Source organism: Odocoileus virginianus, chromosome 29 (genome assembly GCF_023699985.2).
Source record: "Odocoileus virginianus isolate 20LAN1187 ecotype Illinois chromosome 29, Ovbor_1.2, whole genome shotgun sequence".
Lineage (NCBI taxonomy): Eukaryota > Metazoa > Chordata > Mammalia > Artiodactyla > Cervidae > Odocoileus > Odocoileus virginianus.
Window position 1 is genome coordinate 43,165,261 of NC_069702.1, and position 13,432 is coordinate 43,178,692.

General features: G+C 57.6%; 1 long non-coding RNA gene across 1 annotated transcript; it reads left to right on the plus strand.

Annotated features, from left to right (window-relative positions):
* Positions 1–572: 572 nt before the first annotated feature.
* Positions 573–7,221, plus strand: LOC110122160 (uncharacterized). The gene is made up of 4 exons (XR_011484616.1): positions 573–993; positions 1,716–1,773; positions 2,097–2,157; positions 2,425–7,221. It is a non-coding gene; the product is annotated as an uncharacterized lncRNA (long non-coding RNA).
* Positions 7,222–13,432: the final 6,211 nt, after the last annotated feature.

The window sequence follows — 13,432 nt, forward strand, 5'->3', positions numbered from 1 at the left end:
AAGGGATTTAGTGCTTCTCTAGATATGAGGCCTTGCCCTGTGGCTCAGCTGGTAAAGAATCCGCCTGCAATGCAGGAGAACAGGGTTTGATCCCTGGGTTGGGAAGATTCCCTGGAGAAGGGAAAGGCTAACCACGCCAGTATTCTGGCCTGGAGAATTCCATGGACTGTACAGTCCAAGGGGTTGCAAAGAGTTGGTCACGACTGAGCGACTTTCACTTTCACTTAGATATGAGGAGATGCAAGGATTGCAATCATAAAATCTGTTCCTAAAAGCATCTAACTATCTAAAGACCTGTCCCACCAGACTCCCTGGAGCACAGAGGGCCTCACTTTACCTTGAACTCTCTCAGGGACTGTTGAAGGTCGACAGCCACAGCAGCGCGGGGTTCAGTCTCCATAGAGGCGGAGGGCAAATGCCTCCACTGTTCAGTTGTTGGCAATGCTCTTGGTAAGGGCCAATTGTAGTTGACATGGCCCCCGTGTGGTCACAAATCCGACTGTACTTTTGGGGAGCATTTCATGACATTTTGTCCCACATTCCTGGGAAGGCTTGTTCTCAGTTCTTGATTAATGTCTCTACCAGGATGAGAAGGTAGGATGGGAAGGCTCAGAGAAGGGAGATGAATGAAGCTGTGGGGCTGGATGGTTAGGGAGGGGCTATAGTCCAGCCTCCTCCTCTGCTAATCCCTCTTACCCCCAAGGGCCCTTTGTGACCAGACCACATCTCTATGATGTGAGCCTAGTATATAGTCCCCAAGTGCACACCTTGGCTCAGTTGCCTGAGGGCAGCAGTGTGATTCAGATGATGGAGAATCTGCTCTTTTCTCTGAAAAGCACTTTTGATACTTGGCTGAACTCCAGCTCCCCTTTCTGGGTGATCGATACCATCCTCGCCTTTCTGTGTGGACTGGGGCTCTTTTTCCTGATCCTTCCCTACCTGGAGAATAACCCATCCTTTGCTCCCCCTAGGAAACATGGAAACATCAGGAAGGTAAGGAACTCTTGGTCCAGACTGACAAGCATATAAAATCTTTATTATTATGATTTCTATTTCTGAATCAACCAGAGATTCTTGAGGTGGGAAAGAACAGGACATCTATTTTCAAGGAAGAAAAGAATATCATGCCTCTAGGGACAAACCAGGCTGGGCAGGAGATAGAGTGAACACTAGGATTTCTACCCAAAGATCTCAGATCAGTTGTCCTGGTGTGGTAGGGGTCCAGGGCATGTCCCAAACACAGTGACCAGGGGCTGAGGACTGGATGCTGAGTTCAGTCTCAGGCCGAGGACAGGACTCTGAGCCCTAGTTCAGCAGCTGTGAACAGTGTCTCAGGGCTGATGGTCTGGCAGCGCTGAAGCCCCAAGAACCTCAGAGCAGGGGCTGGGGGGCGGGGGGCTGGCATCAGGAAGCAGAGATCAACCTGATGAAGCTCAGATTCACCCACAGTCTGAGAATGTGTGTGTTTCTTGAGCAGAGGAACAGTGACGAAAGTACAGAGTGCATTTCACATTGAAAATAGTCTTTCGTTCTTCAAAGAAGGAAAACAGAAAGTATTTTATCCACTTTAAAAATGAGTGAAAGGAAAGAAAAATCACAGAGCTGTCAGTGAAAAGTAGAAAGTCATATTATGTATGGACACTAGTGCCTGATGCTTGTCTAGAGAGAGAGGAGACTGAGAATTGGGTCTTAAGCCCTAATTTTTTCTCTCTCAGCATCGAAAGGAACGAAGGGGAAGAAGCAGGAGCAGCAAGAGAAACGGCGCTTTGAAAGGTGAGTTCGGACACCCAGCCATGAGTGCCCCGAGTGCTAGTCCCCACCACTCTGGCCATGAGGCCCAGCTCCACGCGCTCTGAGGGGGCCAGTGGCAGGACTTCTCCCTTGAGGAGCAGGGCCCCCAGGGAGGCTTCTGGGAAGGAGGGCAGAATCCAGACACTTCCCAGATTCCATGTGTAGAATGTAGCTGTGAGGGGCCTGGAAAAGACTCTGTACCAAAAGGGCGTGTGGGCTGCATTGGACTAATAGCACCTGGATTGGGAAGTGAGCCCTCCAGGACACATATCTTCACCACCATGACCCAGTCTGCTGATTTCCAGCTTGCAGAGATTGCCTGGAAACACTGGAGGAGGTCTGGGACCTGACTTCACTTCTGCAAAGGTAGAGAATCTACCCTTTCTTCCTAGGGGGTTCTTCTAGAGCCTATGGTGTGAACCCAGGGATTCTGGCAGCCTGGGGCTGAGCTGGGAGGAGTCCTGGGGGCGGGGTATGGCTATCATCCCGTGGTGAGGAACAGCAGGAGCATTGTGAAGTCAGCACTGGGGCCGTGCAGGGCTGTGGGGTGTGGCTGCCCACCCCTGCCTGGCCTGTCTGGTCCTCCTGGCCTGGCAGCTCCTGGCTGCAGCTTGTTCTTCATGTCTCCTGCAGACACCTGGGGAGGTTCCCTGACAAGGGCAGCTTTCATCAGATCTCATGTCAAGATTCACCTGGTGAGGTTTGCAAAGCAGTGCCTGCTGGAGCCCACCCACCATGCAGGGAAGAGGCAGCTCCCACCATTTCCCCAGCTCCTCTGACCAAGCAGCCTCTACCCTGGGCTTCTGCCATTTCTCCAGGTTCAGTTTCCACTTACTCAGAGTCATACCTGAGTGCCTCTCCAACACCAGAGCCTTTCTTTCCCCTGGACATTCTTTCACCCTGGCCACTGGCCTTTCCCCTTCCCCACCAAGCCCGCCTCATGGGAGAGCCTGCCCTCCACCTGCAGCACCCTGCTCTGCCCCAACACCATCAGGCTCCATGCTGAGTCTCACTCAGGGTGACTCCACGACACGCAAACTGGATACCATCCCACACAGGTCATCTCCGCACTCCCCCTGGAGACCAGCCATCCCAGGGCTTGTCCATTCAAGCAGCCCTGGATCGGCCCTGGCCTGGTGGCAGGAAGCAGCCACAGCCTGGAGCTTCTCCACCTCAACACACTTAGAGTCCCAGAAAGAAAGCCTTCCCCTCTACCCACCAGAGGCCTCATTCTGGGAAGATCCCAGAAAAAGGCAGGTAGAGGCTGGTGGCCTCGCTTTTATCAACCCTAATGTCCAGGAGCTGCTGGAAATACTAATCAGCAAGAGAGTGGAACTGAAGTTTTGGAAGGAGAAAGAAAAGGACGAGGAGGCAGGCTACCACCCGAATTCTTTGGGGAAGAGGATTGAGTCGCTGGGTCACAAACAGGACACCTTGGGTCACCAACACTTCTGGAACATAAAAGGCAAACATGATCAGCTGCTTGGTCCCGAGAAGCCCTGATATCCTGACACTTTGGGGGACTGTCTACAGAAGACATGCAGCCAGCTCTTCTGGGGTCTCCCCTTTCTGCACAGTGAGTCTCTCGTAGCTGCTGTCACAGTACCTGGGTCAGCTCTAGAGTTATGCCCTGTCTTATTTAATGAACGCTCTAAAGCCAAACCATTCCATATTCCAGCTAAAGTAACTTCACAACTGTCATTGGCCAAGCACTTGACCCAACCTGTGGCCCAGGCTCAACCTCAATCCTTGACTCCTACCATGCCCCAGTTGCAGCCATCACCTCTGGGTCACATGGAGACCCAGGCCCAACCCCTACCCTTAACTCCAATCATGCCCCAATGTCAACCATCATCTGAAGTTTCATTGAAGACCCAGTCCAGCTCCCAAATCGTGGCTTCAACCATGCCTCACTCTCTACCACCAACTCGGGCTCACATGGAGGCCCAGGCCCGACCCCAACTCTTGGTTCCAACCATGCCTCACTTTCAGCCACCACCTCAGACTCACATGGAGACCCAGGCCCGCCCCCCACCATGGACTCCACTCACGCCCCAATTTCAACCATCACCTCGAGCTCACATGGAGACCCAGGTCCGATCCCAACTCTTGGCTCAAACCGTGCCTTGTTTTCAACTACCACTTCGGGCTCACATGAAGACCCAGGTTCCACCCCTACTCCAGACTCCATCCATGTCCCAGTGTCAACCACCACAACCTCAAGCTCACATGGAGATTCAGGACCAATCCCTACCTTGGACTCCAAACATGCCCCAGTTTCAACCACTTGTTCAGGCTCACATGGAGACCCAGGCCCGACCTCTACCTTGAGGAGGCAGAGGTCAGGCAACCAAGCCTCAATGTCCTCCATCATCTGAGATCTCCATGGAGGTCCAGGACCACCAACAACCCTCAGCTCCAACCATGCCCCCGTTTCAGCCACCTCCTTGGGCTCACGTGGAGATTCAGGCTCAGCTGACACCCTTGACTCTAAACATGCCTCCCTGTCAGCCATCCCTCAGGCTCATATGGAGATCCAGCCCGACCTCAGTCCTTGGCTCCAACCATACCCCAATGTCATCCACAACCTCAGGCTCAGTTAGAAACCACTGTCCATCTATCACCCTCCCCCCTAGTCCAGTCATCATCTTCTCAACGCCAGATTGGCATTGAGAAGTCCTTTGAAACATCTTGCCCTACAGTCCCAAATAAGGCATCATCTTTCAGTTCAAATGCAGTTGAAAACCTGGAATGTCACTTTTGGAAAAAACAACTAGAAAGCAGGAGAACTTTACCCTCTTTGGTTAAAAATTCTCGGCAAGTCTTTAGCCAGGTCACTCTCAACCCATCCCAGGAGACCAGGTCTTCCCAGGCCCACAGCTCTGTCCCCATCCTTCCTGGGTATTTGATCAGCCCTGAGGTTCGGAAGAAACTGGAGCACCACATTTCCCAAAGGTTCATGCAGCAACAGAGTGGCCTGCCCTGCAGAATCCAAGCATCTCAGAAACTGATGCAGCCCAGGATCAATACCCGATCCTTCTGCAGGTCGAGGCAAAAGGAGCCAGGATGCACAAAAGATGAGGTCCAAGTGCCCAGCACAAATCCTACCAGGGACAGACCTGTGCCATGATGTAGGGCAGAGTGTGGGGAAGATCGTAAAAGATCTGTACATGTTCCCAGCCAACCCTCCAGTGAAGGATCCAAGAGCAAAACCTGCATCAGAAATAGAGTTGAGCCTAGACAGGAAGCAACCAGAAGTCTCAGGAGTCCTTACAGAGAGGAAGGCAGAGCAGATCTGTGAGAGTGAGATCCCTGTGAATGTCTATCACTTGAGGCTTGTGGACAACCTTGTTTTAGGCACTCTGGGAGAGACAAATGCTCCCATGAAGACAGAAAGTACACAGTCCTCTCAGGATGGGAAAGCCTCCATGATCACCTCCCATGAGTCTCTTGTCCTCAGCCCGTATACTGAGCAGGAGCTGGAAGCACATATAATAAGGTTTCGAGTGAGGCACAGGTGGAGCCTACTCTTCAAAGTCCTTAAGTTCATATTTCGCTTGAAGTTGAAAAAGGTTCAAGTGCCCACATTGAAGGTCACCTGTGAATCTGGATACCACTCAACTGCCCTATTAACCAAGGGCTTGGGAAAACCTCCTCAGCCCCATGCAGGAGAGAATCTGGTAACAATGGAGGCAGTTCCCCCGCAGGAGACGCCCCTCCCTGTCCCCTCACAGGCGACTGAGGAAGCCGGGGGGCACTGGGAGGACGCGCACCTGGGGACACCCATGAGCCCCCAGAGGCCCCTCTGACTGGCCAGGAAGACAAGCCACCTCCTCAGGCCCCCACATACAGCTTTGTGGGCAGAATGTGGCATAGCAAGTCTGTTGTGGAGGCTGAGAAAGGCAGCCTGGAGCCAAGTCCAAGTTCAGCCATGGCCAGGAATGAGCCACAGAAGGAAACTAGGGGACAGGCCTCCCCAGCATCTTGCTCTGATGTGATAGTTGTGGAGCTTGATGAATGCTCTCCATCTTCAAAGGCTCAAGAGGTCGTGGAGGGAGACTCTGCTGGGGAGGGCACCAGGGAACCTAGCGTGCAGGTCAAATACCTAGACATCAATATAGATCTCTGGAGATCACAGTCTCCAAGGTCCAGTGAAAGCCCCTCACTGAACACCGAATCTGCTGCCTCAGATACAGAAGATCTACTCTTTGAGACACAGTCTCGTAAGCTTGAGTCTCAAGGGTTCACTGACCAGCAGGCTCAGGCTCAAGGCCGAGCTACCAGCGTGCTCCTTCAAGACTGTGCCACTGACATGCTTCTCAAAGACTGTCACTCGAATATGTTTCTTGCCGCAAACATCTTGGCTTCTCAGGAATCTCTGTCCAATTTTCAGATCTTATCCAGTGGAGACAAGTGCAATTCCCAAAAACTCTATGATGCTACCTCAAGTGAAGGGAGCAGCCAGGGGCAGCAGGTGGACATGAGGCGACAGCTCAAATATAAGAGCCATTGCAAGGAGTCTGTTCCCAAGGATGGGAGAGAGAAATATACAAGGCCCAAATTAAGACAGATTAAAAAGGGGCTGGCAGAGCGGAGGGCTTACCAAGCCCAAGGGATGAGTCATCCTGGCCAGAAAAAAGAATCAACAGAGTCCCTGAGAAGCAAGTTTCGGCAGTTAGTCCTAAAGAAGAGACAGGTTCCATCAGAAAGCCACTTCAAAGAAAAGATCAAGCTCCTTCTGCAGTGGATTTTCCCCAGTAAAGGCAGAGAACCAGAACAGCCCCTGCAAAAAGGCAGGCCTGAAACAGCCACTGTCCAGAGCCAAGAATCAATCAAGAGCAAATCGACCATGGACAGCAGGGCTGTTGAGGCTCAGACTCTCATGACAGCTGTTGGGCAGATCCTAAAGGAGAGGATGGTGTTTCACCAGGGCCCTCACGCCACGGAGTTAAACTGGTACCAGGCAGAATTCCAGGACCCCAGAGGTCCACATTACTGCCACCACAGAATCCTGTCTTACCAAGAGGAAAGGAGAATGAGGAGAGATACACCCCGTTATCACCAAGCCACCCTGACGGGCCATAGCTTTTCAAAAAAGAGTAAGTGGACCAGTCCCAGGGACAGCAAGTGGGCCTTCTCACCCAGGGAGCCAGGTCCCCCTCCAGGCAGAGCCTGCCAGCATGGCTCACGAGTGGCATGGGTCCCAGGCCATTCCCTCCACTGTCCAAGGCATGGTCTCCCTCAGAAATATACCTCTTCTGGTGAATCCGAACATGCTTTTCACAGCATTCCGGGTAGGAAATCTCTCCTCCAAGAAAAAATGCATGCCATGCAGATAAATACATTTTTCTGTTAGCACATCCTCTGTGTGCTAAAGGCTTCTTCCTACCAGAAATTTTGTTTCATGAAATAAATGTTTTTTTCTCATGAGCAGGGGTAGTGCCTGTCGGTGCCTCACTGAGGGAGATGGAAGGCATCGGGGTCCACGCTTCCCAGGTGCCTGCTTTGACTTCCAGACGGGATGGGGCCGTGGAGGGAGGGTGACCCCAGCATGGATACTCACCCTCACCCCAGTTCCATAACTGCGCCTTCAGTTTCCATAATACCAGCATTACAGAAACAAGCAACAGCATTTAGGACATGTCACAGTGACCTAAACCTGAAGACCTCCCCCTTCTCAGCATCTTGCTCAGTTCTATCCTACTCTTTCTCCACCTGGACGTTGTGCACCTGGTAGGGGAGGTGTGTTCAGAAGCTGAAATTCCCCTCAGGCTCAAGAAGTGTCAGGGACAAACTCACATGTCAGAATAAGGAGGGGAGTCCAGAGGTGGGACAAGCCTCACCCCCGAGTCACAGCGGGGTAGATGCTGCTGCCCTGAAAGCCCCTTTCTCTCCCAGATGTGGCTGGGACAAGATAGGCGAGGTTCGTCACCCTCCCTCTGCCTTTCTCCTGCTCTGAAGCAGCAGCAAGAATGAGGACCACACACTCTGAGAGGACCCAGCTCTGAGAGTGTGCAGTGCAGAGCATGCAAGCCTCTGAGGGCTGGTCCCACCCAGCCCTGGAGGAGAGGACAGCGATGCTTACAGTGCCCACCTCCCCCAGTGAATAAGCATGGTCATGACTGTGTGTGGAGGCCCCTCACGGTCTGAGAGCTGGATGCTGTGCCCCTGGGATGGGATGCAGGGGAAGGATGTTAGTGGCAGGGGAGCCCATAGACGGGGCATTTACCAAGGAGCAGTGGTCTCCCACCACCATCCACAGGCCCAGAGGAGAGAAGTGAGGGGCCCGGTGGCTCCTGCTGGCGTCACTCCAGAGTCTCCCCTCTACTCGAGTTCCCTGGGCCCAGACAGAGGGAGGCCACCTGGAGCCCCTCAGCAGAGGGCCAAGCTCCCAGCGGCAGCAGACGCTCAAGCAGAGAAGCTTCACTCCTGCCCTCTGGAGCAATCAGCTTTCACAGGACTGGGTACTCAGGACAGACTCACAGTCCGTGACCTCTACCTACATGTGTGGCCCAAGGAGGCTCCCAGGGTACAGGTAGGACTCAGCAGGCCCAGGGACTGTTCAGGAGTCACAGCAGGTCTCACCTGCGCTCAGTCTTACTCCTTCCAGAGGCCGGGGTGAAGACACCAGCGGCCAGGACGCGTCACCCGGCGCGCGGCCGGGACGCCTCAGCCAGCGCGCGGCCGGGACGCCTCAGCCAGCGCGCGGCCGGGACGCCTCAGCCCGCGCGCGGCCGGGACGCCTCACCCTGCGCGCGGCCGGGACGCCTCACCCTGCGCGCGGCCGGGACGCCTCAGCCAGCGCGCGGCCGGGACGCCTCACCCGGCGCGCGGCCAAGGCGCCTCACCCGGCGCGCGGCCGGGACGCCTCAGCCAGCGCGCGGCCGGGACGCCTCAGCCAGCGCGCGGCCGGGGCGCCTCACCCAGCGCGCGGCCGGGACGCCTCAGCCAGCGCGCGGCCGGGGCGCCTCAGCCAGCGCGCGGCCGGGGCGCCTCAGCCAGCGCGCGGCCGGGACGCCTCACCCAGCGCGCGGCCGGGGCGCCTCACCCAGCGCGCGGCCGGGGCGCCTCACCCGGCGCGCGGCCGGGACGCCTCACCCAGCGCGCGGCCGGGACGCGTCTCCCAGCGTGCATGGGAGGGCCTGCAGAAAGTGAACACGCCATCAGCTTTCCTCCTTGGGCTCAGCCACGGGGGAAAGTGGGGAGACAAGAGCATTTCTCCGGAGAGATTCGGGGCTCTATGTCACAGACACTCCCATGGCGCCAGTCCCCCTCCAGAAGGGGGCCTCTGGTCCAGGAGCCGGCAGGAACGGCCCCGCCTCCACGCCTGTCAGGACCGCACGTGCGGGACCAGGCCCGGGGCTCTGGGGGCAGGGGGCACGGGCCCACTTGTGCTGCGGGTCCTCCTGGAGACCAGCCCTGCCTCCGGCTGCACCCTCGACGGGGGGCTCAGCAGTCTGAGGGCAGGGACGGCGACCTCGCTCTGGAGTGACCGCCAGAGCTCAGGAGAGGGGAGCAGAGCGCTTGGATCCTGAGCCTGGCTGCTGCCAGGGCCTCTCAGCGGCACCGAGAGGTGAGCGCTCAGCCGGGGGGGCTGGAACTAAGGTGCCCATCTGGAGACGGGACACAGACGGGACACAGACAGAACAGCAAGATCCAGGCCTGAGGAGTCCCTTCCTTCTCCGGCTGTGAGGGGCAGAGAGGACAGCGCTGGAGGGGCCCGTGAGAGTGGGCCAGACCCACACTCACCCCAGACGGGGACCCCCATGTACACACAGTGATCCAGCACAGAGCCCCCAGTAACCCCACACAGAGACCTAGACAGACCCACACTCACCCCAGACGGGGACCCCCATGTACACACAGTGATCCAGCACAGGGCCCCCAGTAACCCCACACAGAGACCTAGACAGCCCCACACTCACCCCAGACGGGGACCCCCATGTACACACAGTGATCCAGCACAGGGCCCCCAGTAACCCCACACAGAGACCTAGACAGACCCACACTCACCCCAGACGGGGACCCCCATGTACACACAGTGATCCAGCACAGGGCCCCCAGTAACCCCACACAGAGACCTAGACAGACCCACACTCACCCCAGACGGGGACCCCCATGTACACACAGCTCCCCCCAACGGGGCCCCCATGTACACACAGTGATCCAGCACAGAGCCCCCAGTAACCCCACACAGAGACCTACACAGACCCACACTCACCCCAGACGGGGACCCCCATGTACACACAGTGATCCAGCACAGGGCCAAGAGTGACAAGTGTCCCAGGCCGTCCCCTCCACTGTCCAAGACACTGTCTTCTTCAGAAATACACCTCTGCTGGTCAATCAGAACATGCTTGTCACAGCTTTCCTGAAAGGAAAACCCTTCTCCAAGAAAAAAATGCATACCGTGCATATGACACCTTTTTTCTCTCGTGTTAGCACATCCTCTGTGTGCTGAAAGCTTCTTCCTACCACAAAATTAGTTTCCTGAAATAAATAGGTTTTTTTTCTTTTCTGCTAAGAAATGGTGCTCTGTCTGTGCCCTGCTCAGGGGAAGGAAACAGATCAGGGGCCACTCTTCCCAGGCGGGGGTGCTTTGATTTATTGGGCGGGCAAGGGAAAAACCCCACAAACCCCCACCTCCCCCCCTTGTGCCCCCAAAAGTTTCGGCGGCCACCCCCAATTTGGGGAAAAAAACCAAAACCCCCCCCAACAGGCCCCCCCCCCCAAAACGGCGGGGGCGGGGGGGGAGGAAAAAATTTAAAAACCCCCCCCCTTGAACCAACCGGGGGGGGGGGGCATTCAATCCTAAAAAAAACCCCCCCACAAAACCAACCCTCCTTTTCCAAACAATAACCCAAACCCCCTTTTTTTCCCCTTCAGGGGGGGGGGGGGCCACACCCAACGGGGGGGGGACAACCCCACACCCCCCTAAAAAGGGGCAGTCATAGTCCCCGCCTTGCCAGGGGGTGGGCAGGGGCATGTCTTTGTGAGCAGTCCCCTCACTGTCTGAGGTGGGACACTGCACCCCCAGTGTCAGACACGGGGAAAGGAGGCAGGGGGCAGAGGTGCCCACAGATTGCAGTGACCCAGGAGCCCCCGGCATCCCACCGCACCCGCAGGCCCAAGGAAAAGGGGAGGGGCCGTGGCTCCTGGAGTCCCGCCCCAGAGCCCCCCCCTCTCCTCTCCCAGGTCCAGACAAAGGGGGGCCTCCCCGGACCCCCTGACAGAGGGCCGGCCCTCAGAAGCAGCAGAGCCTCCAAGCAGGCAATCTCCACCTCTCCAGAGTGTAGTTAATCGGCTTTCACAGGACTGGGAGCTTGGGACAGACTCGTGGTCCGGGACCTCTACCTATGCATGCATGTGGCCCAAGGAGGCTCCCAGAGGACAGGCGGGACTCAACAGGCCCAGGGGCTCCGCTACAGTCATAGCAAGTCTCAGCTGTCATCAGCTTGCTCAGCCCGGAGCCCAGACAGGGAGGGAGCCAGCAGCAGGATGTGTCACCCAGTGAGCGGGAAGTGACCTGTGGAGAAGGGTGCAGTCAGCTTTCTTCCCCAGGACCCATCTACACAGGAAAGTGTCAGTCACTCCGGCGTGTCCAACTCTTTGAGACCCCATGGACTGTAGCCTTCAGGTTCCTCTGTCCGTGTAATTTTCCAGACAAGAATACTGCAGTGGGCAGCCATTCCCTTCTCCAAGGGATCTTCCCGACCCAGGTATCGAACCAGGTCTCCTGAATTGCAGGCAGATTCTTTACCACCCGAGCCCCAGGGAAGCCCTGGAAAGCAGGGAGACAAGAGCAACTCTCTAGAGCGATTCGGGGCTCTGTGTCAGTCACCAATGGGTGGAGGGACCAGCTCCAGGACGGCCCTGATCCGCTGACAGCTGGAGTGGGCCTGCCCCACGCCCGGTAGGACCCCCACACCCGGGACCAGCTCCAGGACAGCCCTGATCCACTGACAGCTGGAGTGGGCCTGCCCCATGCCCGGTAGGACCCCCACACCCGGGACCAGCTCCAGGACGGCCCTGATCCGCTGACAGCTGGAGTGGGCCTGCCCCACACCCGGTAGGACCCCCACACCCGGGACCAGCTCCAGGATGGCCCTGATCCACTGACAGCTGGAGTGGGCCTGCCCCACGCCCGGTAGGACCCCCACACCCGGGACCAGCTCAAGGACGGCCCTGATCCGCTGACAGCTGGAGTGGGCCTGCCCCACGCCCGGTAGGACCCCCACACCCGGGACCAGCTCCAGGACGGCCCTGATCCGCTGACAGCTGGAGTGGGCCTGCCCCACGCCCGGTAGGACCCCCACACCCGGGACCAGCTCCAGGACGGCCCTGATCCGCTGACAGCTGGAGTGGGCCTGCCCCACGCCCGGTAGGACCCCCACACCCGGGACCAGCTCCAGGACGGCCCTGATCCGCTGACAGCTGGAGTGGGCCTGCCCCACGCCCGGTAGGACCCCCACACCCGGGACCAGCTCCAGGTCTGCGTGGCGGCGTGCAGGCCTGCTCTGCTGAGGTCTCTACCTGGGGTCAGGTCTTGCCTCTGGGCCGCATCCCTCAGGGTGGGCACAGCAGTGGGGGGCAGACAGGGTCTCAGGGAGCGGCTGGGACTCGGGGCACAGAGTGGCCTCCAGAGCTCAGGGGAGAGGCAGGCCCAACAGAGACTCTGAGCCTGGGGCTGCCTGGTCCTCCCAGAGGCATCGAGGGGGGAGTGCTGGGGGCGGGGGGCACTGACCCGGAAGACACCTGTGCGGAGAAGTGACCCAGAGGGACACCAGCGGAACAGCAGGAAACCAGAAGGGAAAGTCCTTTGCCTTCTCCAGTAAGGGGCAGAACAGCCACCAACGGAGGTCCCCTCACCCAGAGTCCCCACCGAGACCCGCACTGACCCCCGCGGGGACCTCCTGCACTGACCCCGCACGGGGACCTCCCTCACGCCCACTCTGAGAGATCTCACCCAGAGACCGCTCAGCGCATCCCACAGAGACCTGTCCTGAGACCTCCCCCGCACTCACCTCGCAGGTGATCGTTAGGATCTGGGTACCCACCCGCTGACCCGTCCCTCGTGGGGTCTGAGGTCAGGTCACAGACAGGCAGCACAGCGGAAGGACCAGGGACGCTGTCCAGCCCCAGCCCTGCTCCCAGAGCGCCAGATATCCGGATGCCTCAGCATCGCCCTAAGTGGGCACCATTTAGGACGGAGCGCCAGACATCCGGACGCCCTCGGCATCGCCCTAAGTGGGCACCATTTAGGACGGAGCGCCAGACATCCAGACACCCTCGGCATTGCCCTAAGTGGGCACCATTTAGGACGGAGCGCCAGACATCCAGACACCCTCGGCATTGCCCTAAGTGGACACCATTTAGGACGGAGCGCCAGACATCCAGACACCCTCGGCATTGCCCTAAGTGGGCACCATTTAGGACGGAGCGCCAGACATCCAGACACCCTCGGCATTGCCCTAAGTGGGCACCATTTAGGACGGAGCTCCAGACATCCAGACACCCTCGGCATTGCCCTAAGTGGGCACCATTTAGGACGGAGCTCCAGACATCCAGACACCCTCGGCATTGCCCTAAGTGGCGTTCTCTGCCTGGGGAGATGCTCATGCCCTCTGTCCTTTGTAACCAT